The 18,288-nt window shown below is 39.3% G+C and overlaps 1 long non-coding RNA gene across 1 annotated transcript in view; it reads right to left on the bottom strand.

Moving 5' to 3' along the window:
• The window catches only part of LOC114024538, a 34,076-nt gene that overhangs the window by 11,468 nt on the left and 4,320 nt on the right, over positions 1 to 18,288 (bottom strand). Inside the window, exon 2 of the long non-coding RNA XR_003566913.1 lies at positions 9,815 to 10,096. This is a non-coding gene — a long non-coding RNA (uncharacterized LOC114024538). The remainder of the gene's footprint in view (positions 1 to 9,814; positions 10,097 to 18,288) is intronic.

Here is an 18,288-nt window from a genome sequence, read left to right as displayed (position 1 = left end):
ACTTAAGGTCTTGGAAAGACTGTAATTACACATAGTTAGTTAGTGCTAGAGCTGTACAACAGTACAGGTGAAAAGTAATTAGGGCTTGTTAAACTGGAGTAAAAACAGTGGGACAGATGTAAGATGATGCAGAACTAGAAATGAGGAGAAAACTGTGGGAGGCAAATAACAGTGAGAAGAGGATGACACCAAGGTTTTTAACCTTATTGGGAGAATAGTAATGATTGCCACCAACAAATAGAAAACCAGAAGGGAGAAGCCAGAGGGAAGGTAATGAATTTGATGCACTGGGGCAGGGGGAAACCAGGGAGTGATGTCAAACAGGTCATAAGAAAGGTGGTTTTCGAGGTGAAGAAAGGTCATGGTTAGAGAAAATTACTGTAACATGGTAAAGGAAGAATGTGGAGAGAAAAAGGAACTAACACCACCGTTGGGAGGATGCCAGCAAATTGAAAGGGAAAAAATGGCAGGAATCAAAACAAGGGAAAGAGGATGCCACAGAAGGTAAGAGAGGAATGAGTAACTAGGAGATCTTGGGATCCCTGTCAACAATAGCCAAGACCAGGAAGTCAAGGATAATCATGATTAAGAAAAGGCCGAACTTCTTTCACAATTCACCAACCTCTGGAAACTTTTCCTGATTAACCTATTCCAATGTTGACCACCGTTTACATCACTTCTTTTGCTTATCTAGTCATTTATATAAGCATGGGCTCTTAGCGCCAGAGCTGTGGCCATAGTTTTAGCAGCAAGAATAAGGGCAGGCCAGAAGGGGGGAGCGGCCTGGGAGGGTATGACAGACTTGATGGGAATAGCTTTTTTCATGTGAATCAGGTTCCTCTACTCCTTCGATACGATATGTATCACTGAGTGAATAAAGGGATGCTCACTTGTTCAAAAAATTCAAAATCAAATTTCCCCCACCATATTATAAGGTCTCAAAAGACTGTGGTACAAATCCTGACTGACACTATGGGACTATAGCCATAACCTTTAAGACCCAGTTTCCTCATCTATAAAATGGGGAGGACAGGCCTTGCACTGCATGCCTCACAGAAATGTAAGAAAAGTGTTCTGCAAACATTTAAGTGTGACATAAATATGAGATCATGAGCACTATTTCCAGGAGCTTCTGATTTCCTGTGCTGTTTTTTATTAAATTTAAGACAGCAAGGTACAAGGGAAAGAGCAATGAACCTGGTGGCAAAATCTATTTCCCTCAAGCAGAAGGGTGGACCATAGGTGTAACACATGCCAGAGATGGCCAATCTGTTGGTGTGTTTTGTTTATACTTTTTTTAAATTATAAGAGGGGGCTTTATTGTGTGGATGGGGGTTAGGAAGTGATTTTTTTAAAAAGTATCAATGAAATATTTATTAAAAGGAAAGAGCTCTGCACTTGTCATCTGCCTGGGTTTGAATACTGCTTCTAACACTAGTCCTGCACCTATTAGGAAGTCATTTAATCAAGGACTGAGCTTCTTTATCTGAATAATGGGGACAGAGAGGCAGCATGGCATAGTGGATACAAGACAGACCTTAAGGGTCAGAAGACATGAGTTTAAATGATGATGGGCTGGTTACAGAATCTTTCAAAGCCAAGACTGTTAATAGAGAAGTTGTAAGCACTAGTGGAAGGCCTCTCCATACTCAAGAGTGAAAACACAGGTATAGATCCATTCTCCCCAACTTACAATGGGGTTGATAGCAAACCCACTCCCCCCCCCCCCCCTCCCCCCCCCCCCGGCTGTTGAGAGCTGTTGACATAATGTAAAGTACATTGCAAACTTTAAAGCATTAAATACATGTTAGCTACTGTTATTTAGTAAACTTTTAAAAAAGCAATTGTGATCTCTTTCCTTTTCCTCAGAATCAGTGGCATGTTTAAATAGACTGGGTGGAGCTGTTATAACTGCACACCTTTCTCCTTCTAATCTGGTGTTGCTTTTTGCCTTTGCCCTAACCAGTGATCTGGGTGCACATGACTGACAGGATTCTTAAATGACTGCATGTTGATAAACCAGTAGTTTTCCTATGCTAAGATACAATCAATTTCTTTCTTTTTTTTAATACAATCAATTTCAATCACATCTGGCACCACACTTTTTCATTGAAGAAATGATTCATTATATAGAGGAATAAGGTTTCTGAATAACCTACAAGTCTTTAGCCTCCTTCATTTTTAAATCCTGAATTGTATTTCCCAACATCTTTTGCCATCTTCCCTTATGCAATGAGTGATCTTTTCACTGAAATTATGAAGTACTATATGCTGACATGGTTTGAAGAATGTTGCCACATTATTCATAGAACTTATTGATATCTTTATTCTCTGTAAAAGATGTTGCCACTTAAGCTGTAATCATGATGATGGTGGTCTTTTTTGCTTATGCTCACTAGGAGCACTGCATGGCAGATAAACAGGAATGGAAAAGCCTGAAGAAGCATAAAGGTACCAAATAAGCTTTTGTTTATTAAAGCCCAAGGGAGCATTTTGTGGCGCTTATCTTCAGTTCAAATCCCTTTTACTTTTGAGAAAATACTGGGAGAAAAAAAAGTCTTGCAATCAAAACATAATAATACATACATATATCGATGTACTACCTGCTTTCATGTTTTGCAGAGAACCCCAATAGCCTGGCCTCTGCCATGGGAGAGGAGGTTAGGCAACCTTTCTGGGCAAAGGGGTTTCCCTATATGTGAAGTGGGGTTACTTTCACTATGTGCCCACCACAAAGAGCTGTGCTGACAGCAGTCTGTAAACCCTATAGCACACCTTGATGGACTGGTGATCTCATTAGTGCAGAATGTGCAGATCACAACCCATTTGTGTCTTCTCCACAATTTTGTGGGCCTTACTCACTGATGTCATTCAGAGCCTGTCCCAGGCACACCCACCAGGGCACTCACTCACTGGCCTGACCAACTACAGACTGGCTTCTGCATGGCAAGTACTCTACCCACTCAGTTTTCCAGTGTGGATAATTAAACTGAACTTGGGAATGACTGGATCTTATTCAGGAGGTTCTGAAATACTCCTGAACTTGATGAAATCAGCATCATGTCACCTGTAACCTGGAAGTAGGTTCACCTAGAGGAACCTTGCCATCTCCAGAAATTTCTCTACCATTTGGACCTTGCCCAGGCCTGATGTGATGTCCACAAAAAAAGAAGCAAAGCTGTCTGTGTGCAGTCAGATCATGGACTGATCAGAATAAAGGCAAAAATTAACGTCAAACTAGAAGAGATGTGAAGTTGAAAAGACAAGAACAATTGCATCAGCTTCAAACTGACTTACTCAATGGAAAAAAAGGCAAAGATATTGGCCTCATTTGTCACTATTCTTGAAAAGGTTTAAAACTTATATAAATTCACCACCAAAATGCAGCCAAAAGAGCACTGAAATTATCTTAGCCAGAAATTCTTGATCTCCTTGTCAACTGGAGAAAAATGGTATCCAGGAGCAACTCCGATTTAGACTAACAATGTAAGACAGCAAAAAGCAGTGGAAGGAAAAGTAAGTCTACAGAAAACAGTGTGAGGCTCAACACCACTTCAAAAGCATTCTAACATGAAGCTGGCAGGACAACAAATAGATGGGACAAGGAACAAATGTGTAATGTTTCTATAACATTCAATTTTCTTAAATCTCATTTTATTGATATCTTTGTTTTTACATCACTTTCATTCATAAATATTTCCCCCCTCCCCCTTTTGTAAAATGAGCCATCTCTTGCAACTAATAAACAAAGAGAAAAAACAACCAAAAAATCAACCAATCAATGGTGTCTAATAATATATGCAATATTCCATGCTCACAGTACCCCACACTAGCAAATAAGGAAGGGAGCTGCATTTTCTCAACTCTTCTGTGGGACCTACCTTTGTAATTATTATTACAGCGTTCAGTTTTGGTTTTGTTTTTTTTTTCCTGTTTTCAATAGAATAGTCACGGTTCTGCTTATTTAACTCTGCATGTGTTCATTTATGATACAAATAATCAAGTATATATTAAGCAACTACTATGTGTCAGGAACTGGGCTAGGTGCTGGGAATACAAGTACAAAGAATGAAACAATCCCTATTCACAAGGATTCTAATAGGGGAGATAATGGGTAGAAAAATTCAGCATAAATAATAAAGTTAACAAATATACCAAGGAAGGGGAAAGTAACAAAACTGAAAAGTTCACAAGTTCACTCAAAAAAGGCAACCGAAATAATCTCAATAACTACCAACTCTTGTATTTATTGTCTTAATCTTTATAAAATCTTTACAGAAATAAAATACAGTGGAGAAACTGCAGGGTTTAGAATTAGAAGGCCTGGCTTCAAACCCACCTCTGTACTTGCTGTATGTGCAACCTTTGGCAGATCACTTACTTAACCTCTCTGAAAGGGCTGGCCTAGATGGCACTCAAGCCCCCTCCAACTCTAAAACTCCGAGCTGATGATTCCTTTATGAACCTCTCCAGGTGTTTCCAAGCTTCTCCAAATTCTTCACATTAATCACTTGTTAGGGAAGAGAAATATCCCATTTATTCACACTCCACAGTTGTTCAGTTGTTCTCAAACAACAAGACACCTATTTTAACAATCTCTTTTTATTCTCCCAAAGTGGGGCCCTGACACCTGAAGACTGTGACATGCTACACAACAAAACCAAAATGATGCTTAAAATGAAGTCGGGAAAAGCGGCAAGACCAGGCCAAGCAAATAAAGACAAAATCAATGCTGGAAACAACACAGTCCTGAAAGCATCAAAGCTTCATTTTAAAGGCTGTCTATCAATAAGTACTTAAGGGCCTGCTGCATGTCAGGGTCCTGTGCAAGGTGCTGGGGATACAAATATAAGGAATGAAACAATCTCTACTCATAAGAAACTTGCATTCTAACGGACAAGTACATAGAAAAAATATATATACACCACAAAAAAAGAGTAATAACTACAAATATATACAAAGGGAGGGAAAAGTTATCAAAAGAATGGAGATAGAATTTCAACTACTACTAACCTATATGCTAACTCATCTTTATAAAATCTTTTAAAAATTCTCTCTCTCTTCCTCTTTCTCCCCAAGGCTTTCTCCAATAAAAATATAAGGGACACACAGGCTTTCACAAATAGTTTTCCACAACAGACATCATAACAAAGAATTGGTCAAAAGGTATGGAGAATACCAAGACTATTCTATTTGTTGATTACAAGAAAGTATTTGACTCAGTGGAGCAAGATGCAATCTTATAAGGCTTTCCTCAGAGGAAGGACCGTCTAATGCATATCTTAAGGTCATGCAAGATTTCTTGATAAATGCAAACAGATGGTTTTGCTCATCAATCCTCAATGTAGAGTGAGGAATTAAATATTAGCTATTTTCTAAAAATGGGAAATATAAAAATCACTGATGAGTCAATAATTAGTCAGCTGGGCTTTTTTTTTTTAATGGGGGGGTTGCATGTAGTATAAGAAATATTTCCATTAACAATGTAATCTTGGAGCAGGTAGGTGGCGCAGTGGATAGCGCTCTAGCCTTGGGCAGGAGGACCTGAGTTTAAATCCAGCCTCAGACACATGATACTTACTAGCTGTGTACCCTGGGCAAGTCACTTAACCCCAATTGCCTCACTTCAAAAAGCGAAACAAACAAAAAAATGCAGTCTTGAAGAGAAGGGCTCAGTGGAAATCCATGGAATATGTGAATTGTAGATTCCTGAAAGTAGGGAAGCATATCTTGTGCCACTTTGTTTCCTGCTAAGTACCTTGTATTCCAACAACATTCAATCATCAATCATCGTGTCCTTGTGTCACCCTTTTAATCCCATCACCCTAATGTGTTTTCAAGATCTCCAGCTTGCCAGTCAGTTTTGAAAAGAATGAATGTAATAAAGGAAGCAGCACCCCTCAATGATTAGTACAGGCATCCCTTGTTATATTGTGCTTCACTTTATTGCACTTTGCAGACATTGCATTTTTTTTAAAACAAATTGAAGACTCATAAATGGTCAAAGGATATGAACAGGCAGTTTTCAGATGAAGAAATTAAAGCTATCTATAGTCATAAAAAATGCTCTAAATCACTATTGATTAGAGAAATGTAAATTAAAGCAACTCTGAGGTACCACCATTGGCTAATATGACAAAAAAAGAACATGATAAATGTTGGAGAAGCTGTGGGAAAATTGCAACACTAATGCATTGTTGGTGGAGTTGTGAACTGATCTAGCCATTCTGGACAGCAATTTAGAACTATGCCCAAAGGACTATAAAACTGTGCATACCTTTTGACCCAACAATGGCACTTCTAGGTCTGTATCCCAAAGAGATCATAAAAATGGGAAAAGTACCTACATGCACAAAAATATTTATAGCAGCTCTTTTTGTAGTGGCCAAGAATTGGAAATTGAGAGCATGTCCATCAATTGAGGAATGGCTGAACAAGTTGTGTTGTATGAATGTGATGGAATACTATTGTGCTATAAGAAATGATTCACAGGCAGATTTCAGAAAAACCTGGAAAGACTTGTATGGTCTGAAGCTGAGTGAAGTGAGCAAGAACACTGTACACAGTAACAGCAATATTGTGTGATAACCAACTTTGATACTTAGCTCTTCTCAGCAATACAATGATCCAAGACAATTCCAAAAGATTCATGATGGAAAATGCTATCTACATCTAGAGAAAGAACTATGGAGTCTGAATGCAGATTGAAGCATACTATTTTCTCTCTTTTTTTCTTCCTTGTGGTTTTCCCCTTTTGTTCTGATTCTTCTTTCACAACATGACTAATGTGGAAATATGTTTAATAGGATTATACATGTTTTGCCTATATCAGATTGCTTGCCTGGAGAGGAGGAGGGGAAAGAGAAAAAAATTTGGAACTCAAAATCTTATAAAAATGAATGCTGAAAACTATCTTTACAAGTAATTGGAAAAAACAAAATACTATTAAGTGGGGAAAAAAATAAACAACAAAAAACCTCCCCAAAACAAAAACAAATGAAAGATTTGTGGTAATCTTGCATCAAGTAAGTATATTGGCACTATTTTCCTTTCTTTCTTTTTTTTTTTTTTTTTTTGCTTTTTTTGGCAAGGCAGTTGGAGTTAAGTGACTTGCCCAGGGTCACACAGCTAGTAAATATCAAGTGTCTGAGTCTGGATTTGAACGCAGGTCCTCCTGACTCCAGGGCCGGCGCTCTATCCACTGTGCCACCTAGCTGCCCCTTGGTGCTATTTTTCTATCACCATGTGCTCACATTATGTCTCTGTCACGTTTTGGTAATTCTTGCAATATTTCAAACTTTTTCATTATTATTATTATTATTATTATTATTATTATTATTATTATATATCTGCCATAGTGACCTGGAATCAGTGACCTTTGATATTACTACTGTAATTGTTTTGGGGTGCCACAAACCATACCCATATAAGATGGCAATTGATGAATGTTGTGTGTGTTCTGATGCTCCATAGACTAGGAATTTTTTGTAAAAGGAAGAATCAACTGACGTGGCAAACTTCAATGTTGCCTTATTTTAAGAAATTGCCCCAGCCACCCCGACCTTCAGCACCCACCACCCTGATCAGTCAGCTGCCAAAAACACTAAGGCAAGACCCTCCACTAGCAAAAAGATTACAACTCACTGAAGGCTTAGATAATGGTTGGCATTTTTTAACAATAAAGTAATTTTTGGGTCTACTATACCAAACTGTTGACTCATTTTTCACTATTTTCTTGCATCACTCTCATTTCTCTTCCCAATTTTTCCTCTACTTTTCTTACTTGATTTTCAAAATCCTTTTTGAGCTCTTCCATGGCCTGAGACCAATTCATGTTTTTCTTGGAGGCTCTGGATGTAAGAGCTTTGACTTTGTTGTCTTCTTCTGAGTGTGTGTTTTGATCTTCCTTGTCATCATGGTAAGTTCCTCTAGTCAGTTTTTTCCCCATTGTTTGCTCATTTTCCCAGCCTATTACTTGATTTTTTAACTTTGTTGAGGTAGGGCTCTGCTTCCAGGGTGGAGGGTGCATTGTCCCAAGCTTCAGGGGCTTTGTGCATCTGTTTTCACAGACACTTAGAGGGACCTGTAAGTTTTCAGTTCTTCCAAGGTGGTATGATCTAAGGGGAGGTGTTTACTCTTCTCTCTGCCGGTGCTCTGGTTTGTGAACAACCACAAGCACTCTTTTCTGCTCTGGAACTGTAAGGAGGGTCCTCCCCCTCCCCTGCTGCAAGCTCTGCCATGCTAATGCTCCTCCTTGCCCTGGGACTGCCACCCAGGACTGCAACCCAGATCCAAGTATGAGCAAAGCAACAGTCCTGCCTCAGTTCTAGCAAAAAGACCCCTGTAATCTCCTTCTGACCAGTCGACGGACTTCTTTACTGTCGGTGGGCTGAGAGCTCTGGAAGCAGCCACTGCCACTGCTGATTCAGTCACTCTGAGGCCTGCTCCTGGTTTGCTGGGGTCAGGACTATGCTGGCGTGGCCTGTGCTGGACTCTGCACTCCTCTCTCACCAACAGACCTTTCCTGCTGACCTTCTAGTTGTCTTTGGCATCTGTGGGCTGAGAAGTCTGGAAACCGCCGCTGCTGCCAGTGATTCAGCCATTTCGATGCCTGCTCCAAGTTTGCTGGGGCCCGCTCTGTGCTCCTCCCTCACCCTGGTGCAACAGATCTTTCCTGTCGATCTTCCAGGTTGTCCTGGGCTAGAAATTTGTTTCATTCTGTCTTTTTTGGGCTCTGCTTCTCTAGAATTTGTTTTGAATCATTTTTTAAAGGCATTTGGAGAGAACTCAGGTAAGTTCCTGCCTTTACTCTGCCATCTTGGCTCCATCTCTCAATAAAGTATTTTTTAATTAAAGTAGTTCATTGTGTTTTTATAGACATAATATTATTTCACACTTAATAGACTACAGAATTATGTAAACATAACTTTTATGCACAGGGAAACAAAAAAATTTGTACAATTTGATTTATTGCTGTATATGCTTTATTGTGGTGGTCTGAAACCAAAACATCTCTGAGGTATCCCTGTGTTATGATACTGGGGTGGTTGGTGAGAAAAATAAATAAATAAATAAATAAATAAATGGTACAGTGAGGAAAGAAATGCTGTGCCTTACAATTCCCAGGTTCCACTTTCTCTTTGTTTGCTAACATTGGAAACTTCCTTTTCCCACACTCTTTTTGCAAAGGAAAATAATTCTTGAATGAGCTCTCTTTGTAAATGAATTATTTTGGTTCACTTTACTTTTCAACTCTTTTGGATTCACTGGCCAATAATTTCTATTTTATTAAAAAAAGAATCTCCACTATTCTTGGATCAATTTCTTTGCATAAAGAATTCAATAATAGCTACATAGCTGGGCACCAGGTAGCTTTCAAGGCTGATGGAATCACAGATCTTCTGGAGAATTCAATTCAATTCAACAAACATTTATTAAGTATCAATCTACCACATGCAAGGCACTGTACTAGAAGCTGCAAATACAAAGACAAAAATGATACTGTACCTTTCCTAAAAGAACCTCCATTCTACTCAGGCAAAAAGCACCATGATAAACAACAAAAGTAATAAAAACTGATTTCCTACAGTGTATAATCACCACTCTAGTGAATACTTTGGCCCACTTTCCCAGAGTCAGACTGCTCTTGCCCCTCTTCAGGTTTTCAGAGGTACTTGAGGAGTCAGTGGGTATCTCTTTTTTACTGGGTTTGAGCCCACCAGCTGTGTTCCCCCATTGTTAGATGGTAGTAACTAGTATTCCCATTCTGTTTAACCACTTACCTTCAATTAACTTTTTATAAAGAGATACTTACTTCAAAGATGTAGCAATAACAGAAGTACAAATGCTTTGCCTCAACACCTGGGGACAAGGAGGGAGCACACTCATCCCCACCCCTCTGTATCTCCAGAGGAGAGTGAGCTCAAACCGAGCTTAATTCTGCATAACATTTGTCCCAAGTTCACATCCAGATGCCGTATAACTACTGCATGAGTCCCAGTCTCAGCTACAATCGGGCTGACTCCTGAAGGTTACTCCTTTCTTCTCTAGGTACCAATGCTGGCCTGACTTCTAGTCAGATGGATGTTCGCCTCACCTGAAACACACAAGATTGGACATTTCAGTCCTTTTGCCTAGAAAGGAAAAGAACAAAGGCAGAGGCCACACAGCCCCTGAGGAAAAGGCCTTGCTTCTCCTCTTACAATATTGTGTCTCACCAGACCCCATCAGTGAAGAAGTCACACCACAGAACACAGCCAACCCTAGGAGGAGATCACTTTGAAGCCAACTCAAGCCTTTGTGAAGGCATCCTCAGCTCTGATTTCAATCAATTGAAAAGGCCTCTTCTCCATGTGCTCAGCAGACAGAACCTATTATGAACTGTATGTCTCCAAGGCACTTCTTCCATTCCACACCTTCATAACTTTCCCAGAAGCAGGGGCTCTGCCTCCAACTGGCCTCACGGGAAGTATGCATCAGTTTAGCAGCAAGATGAATCCCATGCTTGAGGCAGGACCTCTTACACCTTCTGGGCTACAGCTCATACTCCCAGGCTACAGATAAACTTCTTTCTCTTAAAGGCTAAATGCAAATTACCTTCTTTGAAATTCAGAGTCCACACACACTTCAAGAAAAGCCTTCACTGAATAACTTCCATAAACATCAGACTTAGATATTGGAGTTCTTTATGATTCTCTAGGCAAAAATCTTTGGACTCACTGACTGGGACCTAGTGCTAATCAGAATATAACTTAAACACACACACACCCCATAAAGAAAAACTAGAAGCAACTATTAACTAACATTTATTAAGCACCTACCATGTGCCAGGAACTGTGCTAGGCAGTCTTCCAGCCTACAGAGCTCACTGGTAGCAAATTGAGAGCTCATACCCAGGTCTCATTGACTCCTACGCTAGTGTTTTTCACTACACCACAGCTGGCTGCTTTAGCCAGGTGTCAGAGGGAAATATCTGTACTCTCCCTGTCAACACTTCTTGCTAGATCCAAACTAAAATCCCCCATGGGCATGATCCAGTAACAGAAACACAAATCAGGAGCATAAGTACAAATCATAAACTACTGTACACATACATGTTAGATGTAAGAGATGATGTTATATAGTAAACCTACTAAGTCTACAATAGTCACTTGATGTATCAGAGCCAAAAGAGATTTTAGTGATTTTGTGGGGAAAACGGCATAATTCTGTGTTCCCTCAAAACACCAACAGAGGGCAATATTAGAAAATAGACAAATTAAGTACAATACAGCTGTACAGTTATTTTCTACTTTACCTAAAAAACCATAAGTAAAAATGTGAACATGTAGACAGATAAATAAGTATAATTATGAGTAGTATTATAAGAACATTGTTTGCTCCATAAGGTTTTGGGGACCTTTATTATGCAAAAGGGCTTATATCCTACAATAGTAAAATTAGAACTTTTTAGGAATACACATTTCATTATCCACATCTATTGCTTATTTCAAAACAAGGTACATTGGTTTTCTTGCTTATGGGAGACTCACAATGCAGAACCTATATTTACAGAAATAATTTTTTTTTAAACCCAACACCTATAGAAGATATAGGTCAAATCAACTGTGACATCACCTTTAATGCACTAATAGGTCCACCTAGGCTATTACGTTTAAAAAAAAAAAAACCATCACAGGCTTTTTAGAGTAGGAATGAAAGGCTTGCCTATGCACCTGGTCTGTAACTTTTAGCTCATCAGCTAAGGCTTTAAAAAAGGTCATGTACTTGAACTAAAACTATTGCTATAGCTGCAGGGCACTTGCTCTCCCATAGGAACCTGGCCGTAAAGCGAGGGTTCTTGACCTGGGATCGAGAGATCCACCAAGTGGTCTGTGATAAGGGGGTCTGTAAACTGGGTAAGAAAAAAAAAATTACATCTTTATTTTCATTAATAGCTAGCCGAAATTTAGAATCTTCTTCAATTATTTAAAAACATTATTCTAAAGAAGAGTCTACATGCTTTAAAAAAAAACTGCCAAAGGGGTACATGATATTAAAAAATTAAGAACCCCTGCCCTAATATCATAGTATTATTATTTTATGACTAATTCTGGATATTAATGTATAATTAAAAGCATTTTAATGAATCAATTAACAAGCATTTATTAAACATCCTACACTATGCTCAGCACTGGGGATACAAAAAAGTCCCTGCCCTCAAGGATCTTACATTCTAACAGGAGAGACAGCATGCACATATTTAGGGATATAAAAACCAGACAGAAGATCATCTTTGAAGGGGAAGGCACTAGCAGCTAGGGAGACCAGGAAAGGCATGCACAGGGTTCTACTTAAGCTGCGTTTTGAAGGAAACTAGGTATTCCAAAAGGCAGAGGCGAGGAAGGAGTGAATTGCAGGTATGGGAACAGCCAATGAAAAGGCAGAGATGGGAGATAGAGTGTTGTGTACGAAGAATGACAAGAAGGCCAGTTTGGTTGGACTATAGAGTGAATGGCAGCAAATAATAGAAAGGTAGGATGCAGTCAGGTTGTGGGAGCCACTGGAGTTAATTGAGTAGGAAGTAACACATTGTAAGACCTTTTCTTTAGAGAAATCAATGTGGTAGCTTCATGTAGAAGACAAATTGGACTGCTGAGATGCTTGAGACGGGAGACCAATTAGGTTCCTACAACAATCCAGGTGACAGGTGATGAAGTTCTGTGCTATGATGGAGGCTGTGTGGGCGGAGAGAAGGGGACATATGTGAGATGTTATGGAGGCAAAAATGGCAAGAAGTGGCAAGTGATTACATACGTGGGGTGAGGGAGCCAAGGATGACATCCAGGTTCCAAACCTGAGTGACTGGAAGGAGAGTGGAGTCTTCAACAGAAATATGAGAGTTCAGGAAGAGGGATGAGTTTGGGGATAAAGTTAATGAGTTTTGTTTTAGACACGTTGAGTCTGAGATGCCCATTAGATATCCAGTCGGCAAGATAGGACTGGAGCGCAAGAGAGACCAAGGCTGCATATGTGTGCGTGTGTGTGTGTGCGCGCGCGTGTGCTTGAGTGCGCACACATATATGAATGTATGAATGAGAGACTCCACAGGAGCTGATACAGTGACCGAGTCAAAGAGTACAGAGAAAGAAAAGAAGTGAGTCTAGGCCAGAACCCGTGAGTACTTTCACAGTTAGAGGTGTGATACAGATGTTAAGTCATCAAAAAGACTGAGAAGGAACAGCCAGACAGTGAAGTGTCATGAAAATCCACAGAGGAGAGACTATGCAGGGGAGAGTGGTCAGCTGTAACAAATACTTCAGAGAAGTCAATAGGCATGAAATTGGGGGAGAAGCATTGTTATTTTAACACTATTTCACCATTTCCCCCAAGGAACATCTTGCTATAGATGTCAATCAGAAAATGATTTACTTCTTAATTTTTAGTTAAAAATTTCAGGAAAGCACCTATTCCCTAAAAGGAGGTGACTGTGTTCACTGACATGCATGTGTATGTATGTACGTACACACATCTATAGATACATAGATACACACACACACCCACAAAAAGGAGAGAAGAGAGGGAGGAGAGTAAGAGAGAGAGCACACACTAACTAGCCGGTGATTTTGCAGACGGTCACGTAACTTCTCCTGAGCCTCCATATGCTTATCTATAAAATGAGAGGTTAGTCTAGGTATCTTCCATCACCAGAAAATTCAGATCTGATGGTAGTCCCTATAGACAAATTCATAATGTCAACTTTGACAACCTTCAAAATCCATTGTCCTCCTAAAGCCAAACCTAAATTCATTGCTATTTCCTTCTAAACCCTATATTTGGTCTATACACACTGCTGCTACTACAGCTTTCAAATGCCACTACACAGTATAAAAACTTACTCCCCACTAAAAGATGGGGGGTGGGGGTGGGGAGAGTCTGACAGAAGAAAGGTCAGAATTATATGTCATTGCTTTCTGAGAAAATGTCTTGGCCAAAGGACCTGTCTACCCTTGACTCACTTGTGTGGCTAGAATTCATTTTGTTTTCTTCTAAGAAAGGTTTAACAAGCCACAAGGATGGATGAAGTGTCATGAAGAGAGATTTGTACAAAAGAAAACAAACAAGAATAAAATGTGCCCAAAGGGTTGATATCTATTTGTTTTAATTTTAAAATTTACCCTACTGCACAAAACACCATATTAGATGAGAGATACAATTACATTTTAAAGTTTCAAAAATCTTTGATTTCATCCTTGTGGATACTTCAAGGAAATTCTCTCTGCAATGAAAAATGAAAACTCACCATACAAATTTCTACTCAGATGCCTCCTGATGGTACAATGATGGCACGCGTACATTAAGATTATGTCAGCAAAGCACAGCCTCTAGAAACATCTACCAAGCTGAAAAGGATTTAGGCAGGAGTCTAACAAAAGTCTCTGTACTCTAATGATACGGTCTCCAGAGAGGTTTATCACCACAATGTCCTGATTTTGGGAAGGGGCCACAGAAACTCATCAAATCTTTGACTAAGGGTGTACAATTTACATCTAAAAATAGTAAAAAAAATTTAAATTTGGACTTATTTCAAAGTTTTACCTGTAAAGTCAAAAGTATGTTATGCCTATTTCTATAAAATGGATGAATTTTAAGCTAACTTAAACACATACATATTTTTATTTAGCATGAAACCTTTCTTCTCTATAACCTGGTCTCCCCTGGCCATTCCTCTAAACAAAATAATTGCAGAATTTAAACTCCTTCACTATTTTGACCCAGTTCCCCCTTGATGTTATATAAACAGTTCGTGTTACCATGGCAACCACTCAGGGAAAAAATTACTTTCTGGGCAGTGATATACAAAGTGTACCATTTAAAATGTGTTTATTTTTCCTCTCTGGAACTGGGACACAACATTTAATTTTATGGAATTTCCTCTTGCAGATGGTCCCTTGAGAAAAGGCCTAACTGGTCATTTTGCACTACATTCAAATATTTTATCATCTACTTTTGGTTCACTGCAGTGTTGGTCCTTCATATACAAAGTTAAAGTTTCTAACAGACCATTTCTTCAAAGAGTATAATCTTATAACTGTACCTAACACTACACAGACATTGTGTATGCTGATTTGGTCTTATAATCAAGCATGCTGCTTGGGAAATCTGATTTTTATCACTATGTGCACTCACAGCAGGTGATTAATAATTTGCTGAACTAATTGTCCTTTGAAAACCTTAGCAATAATGTTTCATTAAAGTAAAAAGACTGACCCATACTGAAAAGGACACATTGGCAAATTCTTTATAGTTATTTCTGTTATTTCTTCTGCAAAACTGTATTAGCTTTTTTGGGGGGGGAGAGTATATTTGTTTTACATTTTAAAGTATATTTTCAAGATACATAAGTGGACCAACCAGAATGTATATGCCCCCTACTTTACAGGCTCATATCTCTTAGGGTTTATTTTTTTAGGGTAGTCTAAAATACTGATTACCTTTTAATTTCAGAATTTCTTCAATCCCTTTTTATGATTTTTAACTTTTAATGTGATGAGGCTAACCTATGGTTCTCATCCTTTATTTGAATTCCTTCATATTAATCACTCATTTAACATTTTCCTCATGAAAGGAATATTACCTAATGACAAGGAGTTGGATTCTGGCATCTCTAACGGCTTTGATAAAAGATTTTAAATATTTCAGTTGGCATGAATCATTATCAAGTCAGCTTTCATTCTGATATCCTGTGACAAGATCCTGGGCAAAGTGGTTTGGAAAATCCTGCACAGCTACCAATAATTTGCTTCTCCAAATAGAATTCAGAGCTCTTACTTCCACTGCTCATAGCAGAATCAATGTAAAGTTATAGGTCACCCTACTACTTGTCATTATAGGTAAACTAGGAAGCATGGCTAAGGTTCAGTAAGTCATTTTTTTCAATCATGTCTGACTCTTTGTGACCCCATCAGGGTTTTCTTGGCAAAGATAGTAGAATGGTTCGCCATTTCCTTCTCCAGTTCATTTTATAGATGAAGAACTGAGGCAGACTGGGTTGAGTGACTTACCTACAGTCACACAGCTAGTCAGTGTCTGAGGCCAGATGTGGACTCAGGGAGATGAGTCTTCCTGATTCTAAGCCCAGCACTGCATCCACTGCACCACCTACCTAAGGAGTCACCCCTAAAAAACCTGGAAGTCAAGGCTGAAGAGATCCCTCTTCAGAGAAGGTGCCAAGATTCACTACCTATTTCTGCTGCTTTTAACTAGTATTTCCTAGTGACCTATATGCTGTTACCATGATCTTACCTCTAAGGCTCACATAATATTTCCTTCAAATTTGCAAAAGGTACCTCCTGGAGAAGATCAGCTTATTTAAGGGTTAGTTACTCATATAGCTTTGATTTATAAGACAAAATTGGAAAAGGCAAAGGAGAACACCTTGGAGATATTTTCTACTAGAAACACAAAATTTTATCTTAGAAGGGACCTCAGCATTCATCTAGTTCAACCCACAACCAAATCACGACTACAATACAGCAAACAAGTGGTCATCCAGCTAGTTGGTTCCACTTCCTTTTCACTCTCTTCACAATATTAAACGCATCGAACAAAGCAAAGATTTAGGTTAACGTTGGTAGTTAACAAAAGGGCATAGGAACTATTCTCAAAGGGCCCAGAATTGCTAGTTAAGCCACTACTGGAGTGTAATAGGACAAAAGGATGGGTTTGTCAGACATTGTGAGGATTCTCTTTCTTTGTTCTTTTCCCTACAGGCTGCCTTTTTTGGGGGGGGTGGGGGGGGTGACACACGACACTTTAACATATCTTTGCAAACTACTAAAGGCAAAAGAACTGAAAGGTACTGAAAGATCCATAGATATTAGAGCGTTTATTCCTGAATTAGGATGTTTAAAAGGTTAGAGTAAATGGAACAAGAAACTATTTAAAACATTTATTTCCTTTCGCTTCTATTTTTTATGTTTAGCCCAAACCTGACTTCACTATGCCACACTGCCTCTCAGGGACAAATAAAATGAAAACACTATGAAGGGCCCCAAAGCTATGTTATTCTAATCCCATTAAAATTCAACAAATATTTATTGAAAACCTATTGTGTGCAAGATTTAGTATTAAGCATAATATTTAACCTTTTTTTTTTGCTTAAAAAAATTTTTTTTACATGCATTTACACTACACCCTCCCCACAAAAAAACCTGAAACACCAAAAATTAAACTCTCATCACAAACATGCATAGTACTGAAAAACAGATTCACATTGGCCATGCTTGAAAACGTATATCCACTTAACCTTCTCTCAACCAATCTTGTTACCAACATCTGTAAGGGTGCCCACATGTTCTGTGCAGGAGGAACACATATGCCCATTTCCTTTTTTTCTTTGGTTACTTTTTCCCTTCTGTTTCCTAAGACTTAGCCAGTGCCCACATCTATCGGCAGCCCACTATTGGACAGAGTGTCTGACTTATACTAAATTCACTGGGAACGGCAGGCTTCAAACAGAGGGCACCCCACAGAATCTGACTGGGGGTGCCCAAAAATGTCTCACTCCCAAATGGAGGCTGGTCAGTAAATCGACAAAGCAGGTGGAGTCAATGATAGCATGGTGGATTCCTTAACAGTTATCTAAGAAAGCAGCATGCAATGGTGAAGAGAGCACTGAGATTTAGAGCTGAGTTTAAGTTCCATCTCTACACCTCACTACCTTTGTGACTTCTGGCAAGCTGCTTAACAATTTCCAACCTCCCACTTTTCAAACAATACCCTCTTGTTTCCACAAACTGGCACCCCCAAAGTTAGGTCTGCATCACTTCTCGCCAAGCCTACTGCCGTGCCCTTCTAATTGGTATCCTTGTCTCACCTCTCTTCCTTACTCCAATCTATTCTCCCCTTGGCTGCCAAAATGATGTTCTTTAAGGGTGAATCTGACCATGGCACATGCCCTTGCTCAGGCAGGCAACTCTTGAGAGTGGCATCCCGATTACCAACTCTCAGATTTTAAGATCTTAGGCCATCCCTTCATTTTGCTGAAGAAACGGAGGGACAACAACAAGGTGACTTGTCTAGGGTCACAGAGCTAGTCTTGTCCTGTGGCAAGGATGAGACTAGAATCCCGGTGGCCTGACTCCCAGCACTAACCTTTCCATCACACAACACTGCACTAATCTATCCTGGCAACCTGGGATGTTCTCCATACCTGCCCAAATGATTCCTAAAACCCAGGTCTTATCACCTCACTCCCCTAACCAAAAAGCTCCAGCAGCTTTCTCTTGTCTCTAGAATACAATTCAG

This window comes from Vombatus ursinus, unplaced genomic scaffold (assembly GCF_900497805.2).
Source record: "Vombatus ursinus unplaced genomic scaffold, bare-nosed wombat genome assembly UNPS02014821.1, whole genome shotgun sequence".
NCBI classification, from domain to species: Eukaryota; Metazoa; Chordata; class Mammalia; order Diprotodontia; family Vombatidae; genus Vombatus; species Vombatus ursinus.
This window is presented reverse-complemented; position numbering and strand designations above follow the sequence as displayed.